The 23965-nt window shown below is 51.0% G+C and overlaps 1 protein-coding gene across 1 annotated transcript in view; it reads left to right on the top strand.

The window, feature by feature from the left end:
• Positions 1 to 23965, top strand: part of AJAP1 (adherens junctions associated protein 1) — a 156622-nt gene that overhangs the window by 31998 nt on the left and 100659 nt on the right. Inside the window, exon 1 of the transcript XR_013926968.1 lies at positions 1 to 23965. This exon is cut by the window's left edge and continues 31998 nt beyond it; it is cut by the window's right edge and continues 53897 nt beyond it. The gene's annotated coding sequence lies outside the window, so the exon portion shown is untranslated.

The following is a 23965-nucleotide window of genomic DNA, read 5'->3' as shown; positions in this document are numbered from 1 at the left end:
AGCTGTGGGAAGGATGGGATTTGGTTCCTGGGGTGCCGATGTCGTGCGAGGACCTCCACGTCTGATAGCAGCTTCAGGCAATTGCTGCACTTTGTGGGTGACACCCGAGAGCACCCATCACAGGGGAACTTTTCATCTCCTTCATTAACCAAGTTACCTCCCTGCTCCTACACCACACCTGAAAGCATGTTGGCTGTGGCACATAGGTTTCCTTTGATCCAGCTAGTACACTTGTGTAACGAGGAGATGTGTAGCATTAGCATTAATTGCAGCTTTCCTCGCGTGTGGGCTTCTGCATCTGCTAGTCCTTGTCAGAAAGAAAAAACACAAGAAGTGAGGAATTACTTGTGCACCTCTACATGAATCGGCACGGTGATGTACCTGTCAGAGCTTTCAGGGAGCTGTTTTCTCCAAGTAATTAACTCAAACGATGAATTGAGAGATGACGATTCTTTAAAAGAGGTTATTTTAATATATTTGTCATTTAGATTTGCACTTGAAAGTTTGGAAGTTTTTCTGAATTTCTTCTGCCTGCAAACAAATCCCCCTCGTGTTGTCTGAGCCACGGTGCTCCCTGCTGCTGCTTACTGTGCAGATGCTACTCCTCTGCTTGAGTTGTTTCTTAGAAGAGTGGTTTGAGCAGACATCTACTTTCCTCCCTCTCAATGAAGAGCCTGGTATTTTGGATGGCTGGGGTGAGCAGGATTGAAACGTGAACTCTTCAGTGGCTCGAGTGGATGTGAAGAGTAAGCATTTGGGGCTAAAATAAGCCTTTGTTGGTGCTGCTCCTTGCTACAAACAAGTATAAAGTGTCTTTTCATTCCTCAATAAGGGCATGGATCGTATCGAATGAAGGCCAGTGGCAGTGGCCAGCGGTGCAGGAGCTGCAGGACCACGGTTCATGCCATGGTGCCTGGCCGGGTGCAGTGCTGGCCCCAGCGGTGCCTCTCACTGGCCCACAGAGAGACGCGGTGGATGGTCAGTGGTGTCACCCTGCTGATGCCGGGAGCTGGGGACAAGGATGTCATGGGATATCAATCAGTGGCAGGGCTCCATGTAGTGAACATTAGGTTCCACTTAGCCTTTATTAACCAGATACATCATGTGCTGGAGCAGTCGAGCGGGTGGAAGAAAAATCAATAGTTTAGGGCTGAAGTTATAGGGAACAGCCCGGCAGCTGGAGCTGCTTCCTGCCGCCTTTAGCCACTGCTCAGGAGCCTTGTGAAAACAGACCGTGGATCTTCCTGGCAGAAGCCATGATTGATAAAAAGTATTGATTTACAGGGATTTGCAGACACATTTGGATTTTCTCTGCTCACAGCTTCACAGTGGAGCATCCCAGGTGAGGCTCACTCCATAGGCAGCATCCCCAGATGGACACAGCTGCATCCCCAGAACTGTCACCCGCTTCGCTCGTGCCACTGCACCTCGGTTCTGGGATACCAAGAACTAGATGAGAGCCTGCTTTTTTCCTCCTGGTCCACTACAGATCTCGAAGTTTTTATAAAAATAAAAATTACAATCAAAGATAATGCACAGGCTAGATCAGAGCCCAGAGGTGGTGTCAGTCTTGACGACTTCATTAAAGTTTTAATATTCTCTTCACCTTTAGCTAATCTCGCAGTTATTATGATTAGGAAGAGGAGAAAATCAGGCTGAGGAGATGATCAGCGCTGTGCGTGGAGCAGCACCAAGGCAAGGGCTCATGTCCCTGGTCCCCCAGCTTGGCTGCTCCCGTGCTCCCCCACTTTCTGCCACGTTTTGGCATACTTGCAGAGGAAGGAGACTGGCAGCCGGTGGTTATGCTCAGTTGGGTCACTTTACTGGAGCCCCATCTATCACTGTGAATGCTAAGAATGCCATTAAAGAAATAGTTCAACCAGAATGTATTGATTTGCTGAAAATGTCTGCACCTCCAGCAGCTCCTGCAAGGACATATTTTAAAATGGAAATGAAACTCGGAGCAAAACCTAATTTGCTTAAGATAACTGTAGAGGTTGAATTGTTTTGTGCTGGAAGAGCAAATAAACAAATGGAAGAAATGGAGTTTGAGTAACGAGTGCAAGCTTCATATGACACTTTTTAATATAGAATTATGGATGGCATCATCACAGGAGTACATCCTATTTATATTGTAAAACATGTCTGCTTGTTTAAACAATTGCATCACAGACCTGAGACCCAGCAGTCTACGTGGGATTATTAATGAGCGTTTCGGCATGGCTTTCTTTTGCAGAATTTCTAATAACTCTTTAATAAATATGTAAATACGCATCCACCCATTTTAGCAGCACGTGCCAATGAAGCCGAATGCTCTGCCGGTGGCGGTTTTGCAGAGGGTGCCTCTGCCAGGAGCCACCCTGGCAGCCTGCTGCACTGCTGCCGGTGGGCATGGGCGCTGCCAGAGGGGCTGTCGTGGCCGGAGCTGGGGCTCAGCAGCCCTTGTCCCCTGCTCTTCCCTTGCTCACCTCTGGGACACCCTTTACAAGGAAAAGTTCGGCAGCAGAGATGAGGTGGAGCTGCCCTGGCATTGCTCACAGGGAGCTCCGGCCTCTCCAGCTGCACCGGTGCTGGGGCATCACTGGGTCCAGGCGAGAGGTGACACAATTACAGTTTCACTGAATTGCTTTTTCATGGCCGCAGCTCCAGGCAGTAAGAGGCTGACAATAAAAATAATTTGTCGGAGGACTGTTGATAAAACCCTGCTTATTGCGAGCTGTAAATTCAGCACAGACACTTCCACCTTTATTTCCCACCCAGGGAACAATATCCCCTCGTGCCAAACTGGGAGGAGAGGGAAGGATATACTGCAATCATTCTGCTCCACCAGTCTTACCGAGAAGCTCGTAAAAATTAAGGAATGGTTTTTATGCAGCAAGATAAGGGCTCTATGGTTGCCAAAAACGAAACGCAAAATTGCTCCAGCCTGAGGAGACGATTGTAGCGTAGCGAGCTTTCTTTTTCTATGTCCAAATTACCAAATTCCTGTAAACTACAATTAAAGAAGCAGCAGCAATTCCAGATGTCTCATTAAGCTTTTCCTTAACCCTCAATTTTGTCCAAGGAAGGATAATTTGGCAGGAGCAACACGCTGGCGGTGTGCAGGTCCCACAGGCAGCTCCCATGCCTCCCGCGAGCCACTGGAGGGGCAGAAATGGGGGAAAACCAACAAGCTGAGGTTGTTTTGGTCTTTCTCATTCTCTCTACAAGTCAAATGATGCTCAGGCCTTGCTGAATGGATAGCAGGGCACCAGCACAGCACGGGTTGGCGTTACTGCGCTCAAGAAGGAATACAAAATGTGATTTTGGTGGTGACTCAAGCTGGAAGTTGCCTTTCAGCAAACATGTGGGCGCCTGAGCACTGGTGGAAAGCCGTGAGGAAGCAGCCGTGGGGAAGCGAGCACTGCCTTTGCTTTGGAGGGGTCCTTATGCACATGGTCGTGAGCTCTCAGAGACCTTCTGTCACCCTGGCATCCCTGCCTGGGTGAGTGCACAGCCAGGAGCTGCAGCTGCTGGGCTGCCTCTGGCCCCTGTGAGCCTGCAGGGACTCAGGTGCAGTGATTCGGTACGCAGGGGCTGGGGTGCAGCGATTTGGGGTGCAGCGTTTCAGGGTACAGCAGCTGGGGTACGGTGTTTGGGGAGGCAGTGGTTCAGCAATGTGTGTGCAGCCGTTTGGGAGCAGGGGGGTGCAGGAGCACCTCACAGGTCTGTGCAAGTGCAAGCAGGACAGCAGAGATGCTCCTCTTCCCCCCCAGCTCAGCTGGGTTGGCCAGGAGGGAGAGGGTGCATCAAGGGAGAGACCTCCTTAGTCCCATTACTATTCCCGTGGGATAAACATCTTTTAGTGGGGAGGATGCAGGGAGCAGGGGGAGCACGTTCCTGAGGCAGGGCAGGGCAGAGACCTTCCCCACGAAGCTCTGAGGTGCTCCAGCTTTGCTCTGAGCTGGAGCTGATGCAAGCCCTGAACCGCTGAGATCGCTCGAGGAGCGGAGTTCCCCTTCCCTGCCAAAGGCTGTGGTGCCCGAGGGGTCAGTGACCTGGCTCAGTCTCCCAGCCAGCCCACCCCCTCCCAGGGCTGGGGGTCGGGCTGAGCCTTTCGCCTTACGCTTTGCAGTGTTTCCAAATGCCCAATCAATTATTCTTTATTAGGTTTATTTCTTTCATTAGTCATTTCTTCAATGCTTTCAATGTTTCATTAGTCTCCTCTCAAGTTGCAGTGGATTTTGAGCACTGTGTGGAAGAGGATAATTCATTTTATTAGGTCATTTATTTTCTGGGTACATTTTTAAAGGTCAATTAATTCATCTAAATGGAGGAGGAAGTATAGAATGCCATATAGTGCCTCCTTCCACCGCTGCCAGAGAGAGCCCGATATGAGTTTACTTGCCCAGGTAGGGAGAGGTGCATCAGTAGGGGTGAGTGCCATGTATTGGTGTGACATTTGAACTGGGAATTATGCTTTCATAGGCTGCTTTCAGGGTTATATTAACTGGTCCCTTCCCAGGGATGGAAGAGCTCCTTGGCCTGAGGGAGGGCAGCCAGCATCTGCCATTCATTTTTGACCCAAGAGCTGGTCAGCATGCTGGTCCCAGTCCCCCTCACCTCAGAGCATCCCCTGTCACCAGGGATCAGTTTGATTTGCGCTGATGCTAATGAAATCAGGCTGGGGATGTCCACACGGTTGTTTCGGAAGGGGTTATATTCTGTCTGAGACTTCACTGGCTTCTCCTGTCAGTAACGCTGCCATTGATGAGACCAAATATTGTCGTGCAGGGATTCAAAACCATCATTTTATAAATATTTCCACCAAAGCAAGCATTTTATTCCGTTCTAGGGCCATGATCATTATGGAAATTTGGAAGCAGCAGGCTACTCGTCTCGCTCATGTGAATCATCCCATTAATTTCCAAACAAGCGGAGCTGGCAGGGCCACACTGTGGGCAGGGTGTGAGCGATGGTGGGGAGCATGGAGGGACCTGTGCCCGTCCCTGCCGGAGCAAAGCGCTGCCGTGTCAGGCACCGTCACCACCTCGCTGCTCCCCAGCAATAACAGGGAACCCAGGGGTCAGCGCAGGAGCTGTGGAGGGGCTTTGGTAATGAGGCTTGGTTGAGAAGCTGGCTGGCCCCCCTCAGACACTTAGTTATTATTCCTTACGGAGTCCTGCCAGTTCAGCCCAGGGAGCAAAAGCCAGAAAATCCATTGAAGCTGCTGCCTTTCCTGTTTGTGTTTACATTTTTATTGATGCTTACAGTGTAAAATACCAATTATTTTAACTGGAAAATCCATCGAGCGGTCTAATAGCGCTTCCCTTAAAAAAGGGATAGAAAAGCATGAACAGCTTGATGCCTCCACTGAAACGTGAAAATGTATTTTACTCCAACTGGGAAACACTGGGAAATCTTTGAAAAATCAAAGCCTTTGCATGCAGGAGCTGGAAAGGAGCCCGTGTCCAGTCTGGCGAAGGGAGGGCATGGGCTTCCACGCCTCGCTGGGGCACAGTGGCGATGCTGCAGGTGACTTCTCTCACCGCCTCCAGCTTGACCCTGGCGGGAAGGTGCCACTTTACCAAAAAGTCCCGCTCTGGCGTTACTCCAGCAGCTTTGCAAAGTATGGCTCTCTCCATGCAGAGCTTCGGCACTGATGAGCTGCAACCTTTGGCTGGTCTTGGGAAGAGTTGGAGCCCCAGGGCAATAGATAAAAGCAGTGGAAAAGCAGGTGTGTTGCTTTGCAGAGGTGCTGTCAGGCTGGGGATGGCAGCCCTCCAGCCAGCTCAGCAAGGAGCCTTTCCCCAGAGCCACCAGCCAGGGGAAATAATAGTTAAAACACCCCGACCTGGTATTACGAGATCCATTCGGAGACCATTTTTTGGTTACATTGGAACAGCTTGGCAGAAGAATACTAATGAGGATGCGTAATTAGTCCCAATTCTTATTAATAGCCTGGCACATTAGTCATAGCTTGGCAGTACCTCTGCGCAGGGAGCGGGTGCCACGGTGCAGGATGTGCCCGGCCACCCTGAGCTCGGACCCCGTGTGTGGCTCAGCCCTTTGCAGTGAGGTGGGGGGGTCGGCAGCTCTGTCCCCCTGGGGCAGACCCTCCCCGGCTGCCAGGAGGATGGAGAAGCACAGAGAAAGGCCTGTGCTTGCCCAGAAAAGTGCTGCTCATATGAGTTGGCCACCAGAAAGACAGGGGGCTGATTTTTTTTGCTGTTTCAAAGCTGGCCGGTGTGTCAGTTAGCCAGGGGCACAGGCGCACGAGGTCTCCCCCGTGCAGCTTAGTTTTCACTTCTTCCATCCTTGCTTGATCTCATTAAATGTGTTGAAAAACTTTGCTGGGGGCTCCTTAAAAAATCCAAAGCAAACCAACAGACCAATATTTGAAGCATGCACAGCTGAGGGGAATGTGTCTGTAATTGCAAAAAAATGTATTTTTTTTTTTCTTCTTATAGTGCAGGAACGATTTGAAAACTCTCGGTGATGCAAGGCAGGTTTCAAACCACTTATTAAATAATGCAGAGCAAGAGTTAAAAATTGATGTTAAACTTTATTTTTTTTGGCCTCCTGAGAGGCCGCTCGGCTTGTTACAGCCCCGCGTCTTTGCCATTTATCAAGAGCCATGAGACTTGCAGCTTGTTAATGCTTATCAAAGCTCGCGGTAAATCTCCTTTCTTTCATCTCCTTTCCCATCCCTGACTTTTCCAGTGCAATAAAATGCTTTTTCCAGAGGAGCCCCCATGCTGTGGGGTAGAAGGGGCTCGGTCTGCATTGGGTCAGCATCTTGCTGCCCTGCCTGGGTGCTGGCAACCCTGCTGGGTGCTGCTCCTTCCATGCCCTGGACAAGCACCATCCCCTGGGGATTTTATTCGGAATAGATGCCTGAAAATGGAAGGGAATGGATGGTGGAAAGCAGACCTCTGCTGAGAACGGAGCTGCGCCAAGGTGATTTATCCTGCTGGCATTGCCACTGCAGAGCTTCTGCTGGCGCGGTGCTGCAAGAAGCCTCCCGATTCCTCCTCAGATTATTTGGCAATTTGACTTCCACTTCTTTCTCTGCCAGCACAGAGCTGGTGCCTTCGTGGTTTATAGCCATGCAGGCCTTTGATAGCTACGCCCCTGACATGAGACAGTAAGAAATTCAATCTAAAGAGGCAGCCCAAGCAGCCCTCACCTGGCACAGAGGAGGGAGGATCTGCTGGGAAGCAGCGTTGAAGCCTTCAGTGCACCAGGAACAGAAACTGAAACCTCCCTCCTGCCAATATTTTCAAAGGACTTGCAAAGCGGAGGTCACAGCGGGATGTCTGTGTGGTCTGGGTGCACGGCAGGGAACTCCTCCATGGCTGTGATACACCTCGTCACAGCCATCGCACTGCCCAAGGAGATGCTGGGGACATACGGGACGAGTGCTTGGGTGCAAGGGAAGCTCCTGTGCAGCACTTAGGCTTCCCCACAAAGGGTATCTGCCAGCTCAGAGGGGAAATCCCTTGGAGAACGCCCCGTCTGGCTCTCTGAGGGTGCCTGGGTGCAGCAGTGGCCACATTGGCAGATAGAATCTTTGTAGATGTATCACAAGTCTCCTGCAACATGCTTAGGTTTTAAACAGGCTAAATAAATATTAATAGACCATAAAGAACATGGGCTCCGTTAGAAAAGTAGAGGATAACAGATGGTCTGTAGTTAACCATAAAATTATTTTCAGCTGAGGAGCTGGGCTGGTATGGACCATGCGAGCAGCGCTCGAGCTCCTCTCAGGGCTCCTCGGACTGTGAGATGTGAACGCTTTGATGAACTCCAGCCCATCTGCTGCTCTCCGCTGCAGGCGGCAGGATGGGCTCGCTGCGGAGGAGCCCTGGACAAAAGGCACCCTGTACCCCTCTGCTGGGCAAACCCATCGCTGCTGCAGAGCATGGCATGCTGCCACTGCTGCTGCCACTGCCGCCCAGAGCACCCAGCACCCACCGCCACTGCTGGCTGGGGCACGCAGGGCACCCACTGCCACTGCACAGGACATGCAGGCACCTGCTGCCACTGCCCAGGGCACCCAGCACCCACCGCCACTGCTGGCCAGGGCACGCAGGGCACCCACTGCCCAGGGCACCCAGCACCCACCGCCACTGCTGGCCAGGGCACGCAGGGCACCCACTGCCCAGGGCACCCAGCACCCACTGCCACTGCCCAGAGCACTCAGCACTGTTACTGCTGGCCAGGGCACGCAGGGCACCCGCTGCCACTGTCCAAGGCACCCAGCACCTACCGCCACTGCTGCCCAGGGCACCCAGCACCCACTGCCACTGCCCAGGGCACCAGCAGCCTGCCAGCCCACGCCGCCAGCCGGGGACGTTGGGCAGCTGCCCACTGATGAGCAGTTCGGTAAATTGGGGGTCCGTCTGTGGGGTGCCAGCTTGGTCCGCCAGTGGCAAAGGGGAAAAGCAAGTCTGCCAGCTAAACAGGGCTGGATCCGCAAGCGGGGTAAGAAGCTGACTGTCTTCTGCCTGCCTGCGGGAGGGCAGGAGGTTTTACACATGGGCACTGCTCAGCCAGGAGTGCAAAAAGCAATTAACAGAGAGGTAAAACACCCTCTGACAACAGAGGGGCCAGGAACCAGCAATAAGCAGAATTATCTTCAAAGAAGTTGTCGAAGTGAATGAGAGAAGCAAAAGCCATTAAGCTTTTTAATAGTTTGTGCCAGGCTTGGAAGAAAACCCAGTGATGTAAAAAGAAGCGTGGTGTAGCATCCTCTAAATTGTCGGGGGAGCCTCGGGGCTTTGGGGTGGTGGGTCCCAAGACCAGTGGGGCCTTGTCTGCATTTAGTAAAGTGCTTCATGAAGTCTGCTGCTGGGAAAAAGATGGAAAGGGGTGGAATGCATTGAGGGTTTTCCAAATTTGTTTTGTGTTTTCTTTTAGCAGGGCAAATAACTTAAGAAAAATGGCCTGGCTGCCTCCAGTCATCATCAGAGGGAGATCAGGCGGCTTACAGGTTCACTGCAAGTGTGTAGGATACGCAGAGGCAAGGATGGTGTTTCTAACTTGTATCTGTTAAATCTAAAGGCGGGGAATGAAACAGGAGATAATTGAGCTAACCAGTCATTGCAAGAACAAAATTTCAATTTCAGCAGTCAGCAAGAAAGTTTTCATAAATAGAAATACCAACTGTTCAGGTGGAGAACGTAAAGATCTCTGCAGAAGTGAATGATAAAAGAGTTGCTTGAATACATTCAGAGCCCATTGTTCAGGAAAAGAAAGCAATAAAGAAAAGGAAAATAGGGCTCCTCAAAGTAATGAGTGGAGCAGATGAGGGAGAACAAAGGCCTGGCAGCTCCTGTATCCAGTTAATTTGTTCCTATCTCATCGAGGAGAATGAGAAGCGGGAAAGGCAGCAACGTGGCTGTTTGATACTACAGAAAGGGTACCGTTATTAAAGCGTAGATAAATAACCGAACCGGCCTGACTTAGGAGCTGATAAAGCAGACCAGGCTCTAGAAATTGACTTCGGTGTGCAAGTGCTTCTGAAGAGGGTTTAACGTCTCCAGTGTCTTTGTAAGGAATGTAACTGCTCCTGTTCCCTCCGGCAGCCCTGGCACGGGGGTCACTCGCTCGCCACACTGCTCAGGGATGCACCAGCAGAGATGTGCCGGCATCCCAGCACCCACGTCGGGCGGCTGCCGAGCCAGCACCCGCTTCCCTGTGTTAAAGCAAGCTGCCCGTAACCTCTCCCACTATGCTGTTTATTGTTCTGGGCTACACTTATTTCCAATTATGATTCAGTTTATCCCAATTAAATGCCACTTATACTTCAATGTAGTTATCCAGTCCAATACTCTTAATTACTTTGTAAAGTATTAGAAGTCAATTGTAATTATTTCCAGTGGGTTTCAGGGAAATCTCAATTAGACGTCTTGTGCTTTTACTCCAAGCAGCAGGTCTTCCTCTGCCTCCCCAAGTGACGTTTCCTTCCCCATGTGTCCCCTCACCCACTGGCAAACCCAGCCGGAGCCACGGGGATCTGCCAGAGCCCAGCCAGAGCTGGGGGATCTGCTGGCCAGCCCAGGAAGGGCAGTGGAGGGTGGGGGGCCACCCAAAGCAAACCCACCCGCGGGGAGGGGCAGGGAGGCCAGGCCACCCACCTCCCGTGTCCAGGCAGCCCCCGCTGTGGCAGGGTCCGAGGGGAGCATCCCCGCCAGTGGGTATTGGGGAGGGTGAGCAGCCACCAGGCTCTACCAGCTACCTGGGGAGCCTCCATGCTGATAATTATCTACAGTCATACGGCGCCTTTTTTTGGTAATTGCTTCATTTTGCATGGAATTTAATTACAGGAATCCACAGGGGGAAATGGCTGCATGGTTTGATTTTATGTGGCTTGTTTGCTTGGTGGTGAAGCCATAGCTGGGGAGGTGGGGTACGGGTGTCCCTCACCTTCGGGCAGCCCTGAATAGCCCCATCTCACTGCTGAGAGGTGGCAACCGGTGGTCCGGAGAGCGGAGCCCGTGGCACGTGGTACAGCTGAGCTGGGCTTATGCATCTGGGCAGCCAGAGAGGACCCTGTCCTGGCACCCCCCTCCCTGGACCCCAAACCCCTTCAGATCTGCTTTTTCTGACTTACTCCATGCAAAGCTGAGCCTGAATTGATTTGCCCCAGCTCCTTCTCAACATGAGCAGCACTAGCTGAAAATAATTTCATGCACAAGATCCCCCTTTGAACCCCCAGCTTGCCAAAACAAGGTTCACCTGGTCCTTAGCAGAGTAATGCTCCTGAGCAGCTTGGGGCAGGAGGTCCTCGTGCTGCCCCTGCCCTGCTGCAAGGCTGCTCCGCCTGGGATGCTGCTTCCGCTGTCCAGCCCCACGCGTCTCCCCGGGCACCCTGGTGTGGAGTGGAGTGGCCAGCGCTGGACCCTTGGGGAGCTTAGTGATGTTGGCAGGACAGTACAGCTGGGGCTTTGAGAGCGCACAGGTCAGTCTGGGCTTGTTTTGCAGCAAGGGATGCTTAAAGGTGGCATCACCCAGGGTCTGGTGCTGCCTGGGGTCCCTGTGCCATGCTGTGCTGTGCCCCAGCCCCCTAGGCACTAAACATGGGAAACTGCCTGGCAGCGCTGCACGTCACCAGGTGCTGAAGAAGCAGTTACAAATGGCAAGGAGGGGAAAAGATGACTCCTTAAAATGATGAAAAATAATCTTCCAAGTGCTCCGTTAAGCGTTATTCAGACGTAGCCTTGCTGCGCAACAGCTCTGTGGATGTTCAGAGTCATTTGGGGAAATGGCACATTAGAAACCTCATCGGCATGGATGCTGATGAGCAGCTGCCTGGCACTCGCGCCTTTTCGTGTGCAGATAAATGCTCCTCACTTGATCTTCGAGGGCTGGGAAAGCTGAGCAGCAGAATCCCCCCTTTAGGTTAACAAAATAACACCAGGAAAAAAAAGATAAAGCAATTCCCATCTCTGACTGAAGATGAATCCTCCTTTCTGCTCATTATAAAATACCTATTATCTCCCTTTATCTCCTAGCCAACAGTGTTATTTCAATTTAACAGTGTATGAGAAATGCAAGGAAATATAATAAAAGAGCCATGGATGCACTATTTAATGTCAGAATGACAGATGCTTCAATTAGGCAGACAGGGCTATTTCTCCCCAAAATAGATAAAGATGAAATTTTTATAAGATTGCACTGTTTGTGTTTACGATACAGTACTGTTACAAGCTTTCATTACAATATAAATTAAAATAAAAGCTTCTCTTTCAGTGGAAACCCAAACGGATTTGCCAATACTTTTGCAAGTCATCAAACCAGTCATCCCCTCGCCGTGCCACGGTGCCTCGGTACTGCCGGGGCCGCGGGCAGCTGTACCGCCACTGCGGCCACCTCCAGCAATTTGCTGCTCTGGGATGTGTGTGTCTCCCTGTGAGCCCTTGAAATCTCTGAAGGGCTTGCCTTTCTAGTGCTGCTAAATTCCAAGGCATATTTGTACAGTAACTGGGTCAAGGAATAGTCAACAGAAAAGTTATGTCTGTGTTTACCCTGGATTTATATATATAGTTTGAATTATGCATGAATTAAAAAAAAAGTCAACACGAGTGACACAGTAAACACGTTGGCTTTGCCAAGGGTTTGAGGAGGGGGGATCAAGTGGATGATTGTGCCGGGAGGCTTCCCACGGCACTGGAGTCAGAGGTGGAGTGGTCCTGCAGGGTGCCAGGATGCAGGTGCCGTGCCGTGCTGTGCCATGGGCCCAACAGACTGGTGCCACCAGGGCCAGAACTGAAGCTGGCATGGGGCTGTGGAGCATCCCAGCCCACACGGCAGCTTCGCACCCGCCTTTGCACACCCGCAGTCGCCCTTGAGCTGTTTATTTATGGCTTGAGCCTGACTTTAATTGTTTCCATCTTGTACGTTTTAGCCATTTAGCGTGTGTCTGATTTGTCACATAACGCTGAGGATGTTTTGGTAACTAAGCACTATAAACATTATTTATTATTGTATTTCAGCCAAAACAAGCATTACTCTAATTTATTTATTAATCACTTTTCAAATTCAAAGGAAACATCTGTGCAGATTTGCAATTAAGTGGGTTTATGGCTCGAGTGAGATTTCCCTAGAATTTCTATAAATAGATCCAGTGTTTATTCCTCATTGTCTTAATATTTCTGAACAATAATAATCATCATGATAATCCTTCCAGCCTGCTGTAACCCCTTCGCAGCCCTGCGACCTGGTTGCATCCTGCTGGGAGGATGCGGTGATGCTAAAGTGCTTCTGCCCCTCTCCAAGAGCATCCCCGCCGGAGCTGGTCTCATGGGCAGACTGCCGGCGGGCTGGAAGCCTTCTTCCAACTTGGGTGGATAAAATAGCCCCGTCCCTGCGGTGGCTCACCCCAGGGATCCCAGGAGCATCGCTGCTGCTGTCCAGCTGCCACTGCTCCCCAGGAAAAGCCTTTTGCTGCCCTGCAAATCCTGAATGAGTGCTGCAGCCCAGAGCCCCCTGCACCACCAACACATCAGGCATGACCGTGGGAAACTGTTCTTACTCCTACCTGCCTCCTAATTAAGCCCCAGCATGTCACTAATCCATCACAGCTTGAAGCCTCCTCTTCCCTGCTGAAGCACTAAGCTTTGCTAACCAGCAGCCCCGCTTTCCCGCAGCCTTCGGGGCGCTCTGAGCTCCCCGCTGCTCCTCCCCGCCTTTGTGGTGTTCCTGGCAGAGCCCAGACCGGGCTCCCTGAAGTGCCATGTGCCACTCCCTGTTTGGCACGGGCTGTGTATTTATAATCTGACAGCAACCTCAGGGACAAAAATTATAAATGAGGTGTCGCAACTCAGCAGTTTCATCCAGTTCTCAAACTTAATAGATTTGTTAATGATAAATATATTAATGCCATTAGCATTTCAGAGAATGAGAGGATGATGGAGCGCAGGAGAGACCTCAGGACATCTAGGTGGCTTAATTGCAAGGCAATGACTTTTGATAGATGGCAACACACCGCCTGCACTGTAACAGCAAGTAAACACCTTGACCTGAAGGATGTTGCTGCCAGGACAAGAGTTTCTGTTCTTGCCCCTGCTCCAGCATGTGGGGAGCATCTCATCTCATCATCTCCTCATCTCATCTCACCATCTCCTCATCTCACCTCCCTGAGCAGGTGGCTGCTGCCATCCCACGCCGCCGGCAGCTGCAGCCCTGGCCATGCTGGCGACGAGCAGCCCTGGCAGCCCCAGCTGAATTTTCAATACTTTCAGGTCTGGGAGCTGAACTGCATCTAAAGACATTGGGGAAAAGGCTCCATCTTTCAATAATTTCTTCCATTTCACTTTCAGGTCTATGAATCACCGTCTTTTAGCAGGAATTTCCATATTCTGGCTGTGCTCTGCTCTGCCACTCACCCCCTCCAAGCTCGGCTCTAACCTGGTTTGCTACCTGCAGACACAAGTAACACATTTAACCTTTTTTTATGAGGCATATTTATTGCTTTCGGGGTCTCCCCTTTCCAAATCTCCTCCAAAGAGACATTTGTCTTTTCGAGGTTTCCAGTGTTTCCAGTGCAAAGCCTGAGAATCAATACAGCTCGCATCGTTTCAGCTTTCCCAGCCGCCAGATCCAGATTGGATTTAAGCCGGGCTCTGTCCCCCGTTTACGCTTTAAGCATCCCAAGACAGCGTGCGCTCGCACAGCTTTATTGACTGTGGTGGGGAAAGCGTGATTTATCCTCACTGATCATCAGTTCAATTTGCCCAAAGGAACCACTCCTAGGGATAGTTGTAAGTGGGACTATAAACGTATTTCATACTCTTCTCCTGCAGTGGAAGAGGTAAAATATAGAGTAGACAGCTCTATTATATCAGCTTCTGGTTATTCTCTCTGATATTTATTTCAGAAGTCCTGTGCAAAAACCACTTTGTGCAGGGAGGAGATAAACCTGCTTTTGAACTAATTGCAAATCACTTTTATTGGCAGAGAAGCCATGCAAGGGAGACTTTACCAAAACAACGGTGCGGCTAAGTTAGTGTCTGCAGAGTGCGCTGGGAAACCCGGCAAGGAGGGAGACCGAGATCCGGACGCCCTCCCTCACCCTGCGCAGGACAGGCTCATCTCCCCTGGCTTTTACCTCCCTGGCTGGCTTGGAACGGGTTTTATGCCATCTTTTAGAAGCAAAGCTGAGAAAGTCCGTGGGAGCTTCCATTCCTCATCCGGAGACATCAGCAGCTGCTGCCCCAGGTGCCGGTGCCTCCCGCAGCACAGCTCCCGCACCGTCCCGGTGGGTGACGTGACAGAAGCCATATGCCTGGCACAGGGCTATCAGAGCTGATGCCAGCTCGCCGAGCTTTGCTGTTGGGAAGCCTGGGGCAGAGCGCTTTACTGGGACGTGTCATGCAGCTGCTGAGCCATTTCAAAAGCCTGAGGTTGAAAGGATCGGTACCAGTGATGGAATTGCAGAAAAGCTGGTAAAAAAGAGGAGGGATGTGGTGCCCAGGTGGTCCAGCAGCTGCAGCCTGGCACCCTGCTCTCTGTGCAGCCCAGTGAGATTCCTCTGGGTGGTCTCTGGCCTTTGTGCACCCGCAGCATGCAACCTGAGGGCAACCATAGCACGCAGCTTGTGGGCAACCACAGCATGCAGCCTGATGGCAACCACAGCATGCAGCTTATGGGCAACAACAGCATGCAGCTTGTGGGCAACAACAGCATGCAGCCTGAGGGCAACCTCACTGTCCAGCCTGAGGGCAACCACACCATGCAGCCTGCAGGCAACCACAATGTGCAGCTTGTGGCAACCGCAGCGTGCAGCTTGTGTGCAGGGACAGCATGAGCAGAGCACCCATACGGGTCCAGAGCTTCACAAGCAGCTGGGGCTGCTCAGGTCCTGCTCCTGTTAGGATGCATGTTATTGCTGCTCCACAGTTGGCAGCACACACAGGGTAGAAATCAGCCCTTCCAGGGCCCTATGTGCCAGCCACGGCTGTCCGACCAAATGGGGAAGGGCACCCCATTTCATTAGGAGCTGGGCTATTTGTGGCACTTACTGTCATTATTTGCTGGCAGATGCAATTTCTTCACGAAGTTCTGTTTCCTCCCAGGAGAGGGCAATAACACACGCACGCAGCGGCCACCCTACTGGAAAGGCTCCTGCCGGTGGGCTCCAGCGGTGCCTGTTGGAACAGAGCAGAGTGGGACCGGACCCCCCACTCCCACGGCTCCTGCTGCACATCCACAGCCTGTACTGGCACTCCCACCGTAGGCAAACCCATTTAAAATACAAACCTCCACTTGTCTCCACTGAAGATGCCTAGGAAATCCCAGAATGTATGTGCTTTATCAAATCAGTAGAAATTAAAACAGCTTAATCTCAGGAAATCATCCATTTCCCAGATAGTCAGGAATGACGATTGCTGGCATCCACCCAGCTCGCAGTTAACAAGCAAGCCTTGAATGTGTGGCAGAGAGATCCGATGCGAATTATTTGTGCAAAGCCAGATTATTTCATTTCAGATGAGCTGCCAAAGTGGGAAGTTTTAATAAGTGAAATCCTCCAACATAATTAACCAGTGAAGAGATTGGCCCTGGAAGGTTTAAGCGCCATGGGCTTCTTGGCACTGCAGACTGAGGGCTGAGAACGGGAGCTGGGACCACGGCCGGTGCCTCGCCGGGAGGAGCTGGAGCCGGGATTAACACGCTCGCCTGATGCTGTCTGCAGGGCAGGGCAGGCTCCCCGCGTGCACGGAGCACCACAAACAAGCGGAGTAATTGAATTATCTGTACCAGAAGCGGGGCAGAGGCTTGACCCACAGCAAAACTCATTTCCCGCCTCACACCCTCCTCCTAATTCCAGGGCCAGGGAGGCAGCCGCCCCGCCTGCTCTCTTTCAGGCATTTTCCTTTCAGATCTCTCCCGAAGCAGCACGGGCAGGGCGATGAGCCTTGGCAACCCTCCCACAGGTCTGGCGTTCCCCCTGACAATTCTGGTCAGCACAAATCCCTGAGCAAAGTGATGCTGAACCGGCCCTTCCAGAGCCGGTGTGACCCGGCACAGCGTGGGGGGCGATGGGCAGGAGCCCTGCAAAGCGCATCCCTGATTCAGGATGAGACAGCGTTTGGCTGCAGGTCCCGCCGGGCGGGAGAGCCAGCGCAGTTCATCAGCATCCCTGACTGTCAGCTCCGCGCAATTCCCCAGCACGTGGAGTTTCTTAAAGACCCGTATTAAAGCAATCATGTTGTCTTCTCTCCTCTGCTTTGGTGACAGTTTCCCCCTGACAGTGCTGCGATATTCCTGTCACGTCAGGAGTACGGATCAGCTCTCTGGAGAGTCCTTCTTTACTGGGAAGTGGCATCTCTGTCGTGTAGTCCAGAGAGAAATCAATGAGAAAACTAGTCAAGGATCAGCAGATGAGGCTGATAACTCTTTCCAGTTACACCGGTGTGCCTCATTTTGGTTTGTTGAAGGGGAGAAATGGCAGGGGTGCAGAAGAGAAAGAAGGTGGAGATGGGGAACCAGGCGCTGGGGCTTCCCTGCTGTAGTGCATCTGCTTTTTCCCATCCCACCTTCTACCACTTTCCTGCATTTCCCAGGCAGCAGCTTGCACTAGGACTGCAATGTCTCAGTCTGGAGGTCAGGTGTGCTTGGGGTGAATTTCTTCACACTCAGCAAGTCTTTCTTGCAACAACCAGCAAGCAGGGAAATAGAAGAAAAATGATCAGATTTTCTCCTTCATTGATACAGTTGAATATTAGCTTCTGATGTATGAGACAAAGTGGGGATAAAGGGTCACGTTTCCATTAGATCTTCTTAATTGTCCTTTTTCCTGAAAGCACAAAATCAATATTTTCATCTACAGGTAACCAATAAGCTATTTAGGTCTCCTTTAATAATGCAAACCTGGCCTTTGTGCATGCAGACCGATGGGGTATGGGCAGCTGCCTGCTGCAGGCAGGATGCTTGCAGGGTCCTGCTGGAGGCCAAGCCGAGGAGATGCCGGGTCAGTGAGACCACCGAGCAGCACCCCTGCCACGGGCAGCCCTGCAGCCCCACAGGCAGGTACTGCCCCATGGCACACTGGAGACATGTCACTTGCAAGGGGATGGGGCTGTGCCGGCTCGGGGGAGCCTGGCCAAGCGCCAGTGGTGTGCGAGCGATCAAAGAATTCGGTGCCGGAGAAAAAAAGCTAATTCTGAGCCCAGCATCCTCAGTCCAATTCATAAGAAATTGGCCACCTTGAAGGAACCGAAGTGACGAAATAGAACCGATTAGAAAAATTAAACTCAGAGCAAGCTGGATAAAAGGCCATTCGGCTCACTGAAAACATTATCAGCTCTAATTGGAAGCTTTGTTTAATTTGGCTTTGAAATTGAATTCCTTTTCCTTCCCGGAGAACTATTATTACCTTAATTCTCTGCTTTGAATAAGATCATTTATACGGTCAAATACGGCTCGTTTGCAGCACGGCAAACTCCAACTGGCTGAGTGAAGCAGCGATTGCCCTCCTCCGTACCAGCCAGCATCAGGCAAGCCACGTTTGTCAATCCCCTGCATTAGTTCCTCATACTGATGCATTTTCACCTTTTTCGTTTTGCCTCTGCTTGGTAATTATATTATTCATGAAAAGAGTGAAAGATCAGTTTTAACTTCATACTCCTTCTGAGGCAGACACGAGCACTTGTCACGCTCCCCATGTGCGTTCAGAGCAGCAAAAGGGCAGCGAGCTGAGGGACGGGGACATACGCAGCCTGGGACGCCTTCGAGCAGGAGGCTGCAGCCCGGTCCCTCCGCAGCCACTGCTCCAGCCGGGGCTGGCCAACACCAGCTTCCCCAGGGAAAAGCAGCCCATCCCAGTGTGCCTGTGGCTGCTGCTGGTTTGGGGTCTGAATGGCAAAGCAGGTTTTCCCAACTCCATACCAGCTCGTTTCATCAATTTTAGGCAGCTCGCTGTCATGTAGATTATTTGCAGAACAGCAATAGAGGGAAGACAACAGCGTAATGAAAGCATTGCATCCCAATTTCCAAGTGTGGCCAACAAGATCAATCAGGCACTTTGGAAAAATCAAGAACTTTATCTCCAATCAGCCAGCTTTTATCTGCTTAGGAATAAACAAGGCTGAGGAAGCTAGCGGTAGCAACAGCTGCATCGTAAATAAGCCTGAAGCCAGACCCTTCTGCTGGAAGTAAATAATTGATCTCAGAAAAATTCTGCTTAGGCAAAGCCATTTCAATTACCTGGTAGATGGCAATGAGTGCTGGGAAAGGTTAATGGCTTTAAAATATTTAAAGAGAAGATGTTTGCTTGGGCGCACTGTAGTTTGTCTTTCATTTACCCAATAGAGGGAGATTATTTGAGAAACGAAGCGGCAGGTAGGCGTGAGAGTCCTGGCCCTCTCCGGTGGGATTTCTCGGGGTGACCCATGCACCAGGAGGGCAGCGAGGGGCACCGGTTTGGGGGTGAAAGGCAGAGACGGCTCTCGCCCGGCTGTGTTCCGACTGGTCACACCAGCCTTAACTGCGACTTCTGGCTCCTGGAGAGTGTCATGGGCTGCAAGCTTTTCTTGGGGACTTATCTCTAACGCAGCAGAAGCCAGGAGCTTTGTGGAGCCAGGGAGATGAGATGGAAAAGGGAGTTACTGTAAGTGAGGAGCCACCGTGCAGTATTCCCAGGGCCATGGCAAACCTGGATGTTTAGTTTAGTGCTGTGATAATTCTTCCTTGGCAGAGAGGGCAGCCTCCTGATCCGCTGCTGGAGCCAGGGAGCAGTGGAGCCACTTGCTTTAGGGGGGCGGTCAAGCCTGGATGTGCCTGGCATGGCTGGAAGCAGGCCTTCTGTTGGGGTGGGGGAGGGAGCCCTTATCTCATTTCCCTTGAATTTCAAAAACAATACTTTGTCACAGGATGCATTAAATAAAGTATTAGTGAAACAATGGCTCTTGTTGAGCGCTGTGTGCCTGACTGGCCTCCAAGTCCCTTCCCCAGAGGTGAGGTGTGTCCCCAGATGGCTACGCATGGGAGGGGAGCACCCCAAGCCCGGACACCCATGGGATGGGGATGCCCCACGCCCAGTCCCACCTGCCTGCACCGTGCTGCTCGCAGCAGCTATCAAAGCCTCGGCGCTGATCGCCGCAGCGGGTTGCTCAGCGATCGGCTTTGGTTTTGCAAGAGCTTTGATCATGATACCTCAGCTGTGGGAAATGTGTGGTTCCCTTTGTTTCGGTTAACTTTCCTTTCTTCACTTTCATCCTCATAAATAATTTATTCTTGTTTGTTCTATTCACTTTCATATTTTTGTTTTCTTCCCCATTAAAATTCTGCTTCGGCTGCTTGCAGAGAAACTTTGAAGCTCTCCCTCCCCGCCCTCAACATTTTTGAGGGAACAAATTTCTTCCCAGTATGGTCACCAGGAGGGAGACACTTAACTACCTCGCTCCTGGCTGCTCTTTGCAAAGCCCCTGACTGGCATAAGCCCCTGTCCCTGCACACCTCAGGGGTGAAGAGCATCCCTGGGCATGCAAGCAGCAAGCACCCCCCGGGGAGAGCTGGTGCGCCAGGGACTGGACAGAAACACGATTCTTTCAAGGAGCTGGCTATGAAGATGAAACTATTTCTGGCATTACAACGTATTCTGCTTTGGATACACTGGGTCAATAAAAGGCTTCTCTAAGGAGGAGCTGCTTCTTTGATGTTAAAAAGATTTAAAATTTTCAGAGCAGAGCACAGATTTGGTGGACAAAAGGGCCCTCGTGCACAGCTGCTGAGAAGGTATTTCAAAACTGCAGCATTGCTTGTTCCCTGTTGTGGTCTTTAGATGGCTTTTCCTTTCCCTTTCCATACAGCAGTTTCTTTAGCTGCTCTATTTTTTATCTTTCATCAGTATTTTTTCCCCATGGGTTTTATTGTACTCTCCCTTAAATGAGCCCTCCAAACCCAAACAAGGCACACCTGCCATTTCCCACCGTATCCCTTACGGCCACGTGGCTCTTTCTAGGTTTAGTAACTCCACCTGTGTTTGCATCTGAGTGGGTGGGTGTGAGACACACCCCAGGATGGCAGCAGGTTTTTCCACTTTTTGATTAACACACAGGCTTTAAACCCCCCCAGGGCTGCAGCTATAGTCAATGTGTCCTCTCTCTGGGAGCTCTCCAGTCTTCCTCCTGGGATGGATCCTGCCTGTGCTCTGCCGGTGTGCTTGGGGAGCTGGCTGTGCGGGGAGGAGAAGCTGGGCTGTGTGTCCTCTTGGATAAACAGGTCATCTGCAGCCTTTTACAAGAATCCAAAAGGTAATTACTTGGAGGGGAAGTGAAATGCTTTTGCATTAGCAGGTATGTTTGTTCTCGGGTAGGGAATTGTGCTGTTGTTGCTGTTCTTGCTCTGACAGCAGCACCCAGGGCCGTTCTGAGGAGTAAGTGCCGCTCCTTGCCTTGCTGAGCGTGGCGTCTCTTGTCTCCTCTAGTTACCATCAATATTTATAAATGTGTTGTGGAGAACAGGGTGCACTTTCTAGCTCAGCGTGTGTGCCACCTTGAGCTACCCAATGCAATAAAGGTATAATTAACAATTATTATCAAATGTGTCAATGACATGGCTTGCCCCAGAGGGTCGCTCTCTAAGCAACTGTCCCTAATCCTGCAGTCAGTGAAAGGACACATGAAAACTAACTGAGAGTGAGTCTTGCTCCTTGTATGCCATACAAACGTGCCTGCAAGGCTGCCTCTGGGGACATCTTGCCCTGATTATAGCTCCTGTCTGAAGTATCTGGGTCAGGATTATTGATTGGGATCATTAATTGGCCTGGCTTTGCGAGGGGTGGGGACATGGGTCTTTGTGCCACCAAGGCACCTTCATAGGTGCTTCTCCTCCATAGCCTGCCAAAGCTTTCATTCTGCTTTACAGGTCTCCTGGAAGGTGCTGCTGCTTTTTCATCATGGCCTTTTCTCTGTCCCTCTTCCACTGCTTATGAATACCAGGGTGAGCCTCCTTTTCTCACCTCTGCTTATCCCAGCCCCTGCGTGGCTGTACCCAGCTCCCCAACTCATGCCTCTGCTGTCAGCGACCAGTGTCCTGCCGGGTCCCTGGGGACACGGAGAGCTTGAGCATGAACATGAGCTGCTTGGACTGATGTGCGTGTGGCAGGAGGTCTCAATCTGTGATCCTGAATAAAGCCCATCCAGTTTTCCCTTCTCCCACAGGAGAGATAAGATGCAAACCCCACTTGTGAAAAGGCATGCTCATTTGTAGGGAAACTTCACATCTAGGACTCTCGTGGCAAATATATTTCAAGCTGAAGGGCTTATGGCAATAATAACCCTCGGATATGCGTCTCTTTCTTTACCGCTGTGGGATTTATAACATCCGGAAAACAGTCAAGCCCAGGATAGCACCTTAACGAACACGTATTATGCCAGTTCACACCATGTTACCCTCCCTGCATATTTTTCGTAGTAATCGGATTTGACTACTTCCCTGCAAATTGACAGAGCTCGCAGGTTGGCACACAGGCATACACAACTCTTTGAATTAAAAATAGTTCTCCATGTCAGGGCTCATATGGGCAATCGACACCACCGGGCAGCTTTGAACTCTGTCCCATGTGAGCCATGATGGCTTTCAGCTCTGTGTGGCTCTGGCATCGCCCAGGTGCATGTGCCCAACATGAGCAGGGATTTGTATGCGTGCACAGGGGCGGGCAGGCTGCTAAACCCACCCGAGGGATGTGTGGTGAGTCCCTGTCCCTCTACAGTGTGTTGAGAGCTCCTGTTGATGTGAAGGCTGAGACTTCTGGAGTCATGCAAGGGACCTGAACTTCCAGATGCCTTTAAAATGGGTAGGCTTACCTAAAATGAGCCATCCACATGCTGGAGAACTGGCAGCAGGAGACTGAAGTGGTGGGAAGGGGGTGATGGCAGGGCTTGGTTGCCTGTGGAGGGCAGGAGCAGCCCAGCATGCTGCCGGTGCTGCATCGTGTGTTGCTTTGGCTGCAAGGGCAGCCCTGGCTCTGGGGACATGTGTGTGCAGATTATGGTGCATCAGGTTAACTTGCAGCGTGCAGCTTTCTAGATGCTGCTGTAATTCTGCTGCTCAACATGACAAGAGCTTCAGCTACCTGGAAAGTGGGGAAGGGTCTCCTGAAACAGCCCTCCTTGGCTGCCTGTGGGAAGAGGCTGTTTTGGGGAGGAGGAGGGTATTTCTCGCATCCTGTGCTCCAGTCCTGTTTGGTTCTGACAGGCAAAGAAAAGGCACTTCCAAGAACCAAACTCACAACGGTGCATTTTTCAGAAGCAGCGACTGGTTTGAAGGAAATTGGAATTTCTTAGCCCTGAGGAGGGAGGAAAGACAATAGATACAGTTCAGTTAAACAGTAATCACAGGCTGAGGAAAAGAGCTGAGAAATTTAAAGCTAATTAAAAGTATCTGAGGTTTTTCTAAAACCACTTCTAAAGCAGAAAAATGGAAATAACCCACCAGGTGATGATGATGAGCTCTGAATTTTGTTAGGAATCGCAGAAGAATAAATTTAGCACATCACCAGGAAAGGCTAATGCAACACTGGAGCTAAGGCACACAGCCAGTACTGGTAATTCTACAAATTCCTGACAATTATCCATTTCAGGAGGCATTTCCACTTATCTTATCTCACCTTAAAACCTTCCTATCGAACTCTGGCTATGATTCATCCCCATCCGTGCCTACCTTTCTCTGTTCTTTATTATTGCTTTCCTCCGTTTCTCAGTGTGGTGACATCCAGCCTCACCTAGCTATCCTTTTTCCTGCTACTGCTCCATTTAAGAAGGATTAAGCTCTTAATTGCAGGGAGTTTTTAGCCTGCTGTTGCTGCAGCACCACAGAGCTGCCTGGCAGCTCTCTGAGGCTTCTGGGGCCGCCCAAAGGCTTTCCGGAAAGCTGTGGCAGGCTGGTGTCTTCTGGCATTCCTCGATGGGCAGGATGCTCCTGGCAGCAGATCCCTTCCAGGAGGGCAGAGGTTGGTGTTGACCTGAACCAGGCACACAGAGGATAGCAAATTCTGGCTCTGGGACCGAACATGTGAACGCTGATATTTTTTTTTTCCAAAGGAATATGGAAGTGGGAATTTTCCAGAAACTGTGGGTTTTTATTAAAGAAGGACAAATGGAAGACAAAACCCATAGTGGGTGAGGACGCCAGCCTCAAGTTGTCCCAGCATCCCTGGCCGCAGCACGCAGGAGAAGGGCAAGCTGGGGGAGTGGAGAGGGAAAAATATAGGATGGCATGCTAAGGAAGAGGAGATAATAAAAAAGGAAAACGAAATACACACAAGAGAAAAAACCAAGCTGCATCTCAATAGACTATAGGGTTCAATGAGTAGCTGGGACAAAAAAAAGCAAACATCATGGTTCCTGAATAATAGAGAGATGGCAGTACAGGTGATAAGAAGGTGAAGGAAGAAAGGAGCGGGGGGGGGGGGGGGGGAAATAGAAGGGAGAAATTACTGGAGGGAGAAACCTGCAGGTGATGTGCTGTTTTGCTATGC

The sequence above is a fragment of the Falco punctatus genome, assembly GCF_963210335.1.
Source record: "Falco punctatus genome assembly, chromosome: 3".
Lineage (NCBI taxonomy): Eukaryota > Metazoa > Chordata > Aves > Falconiformes > Falconidae > Falco > Falco punctatus.
The sequence above is the reverse complement of the archived record's forward strand: the minus strand, read 5'-3'. Positions and strand labels throughout refer to the sequence as shown.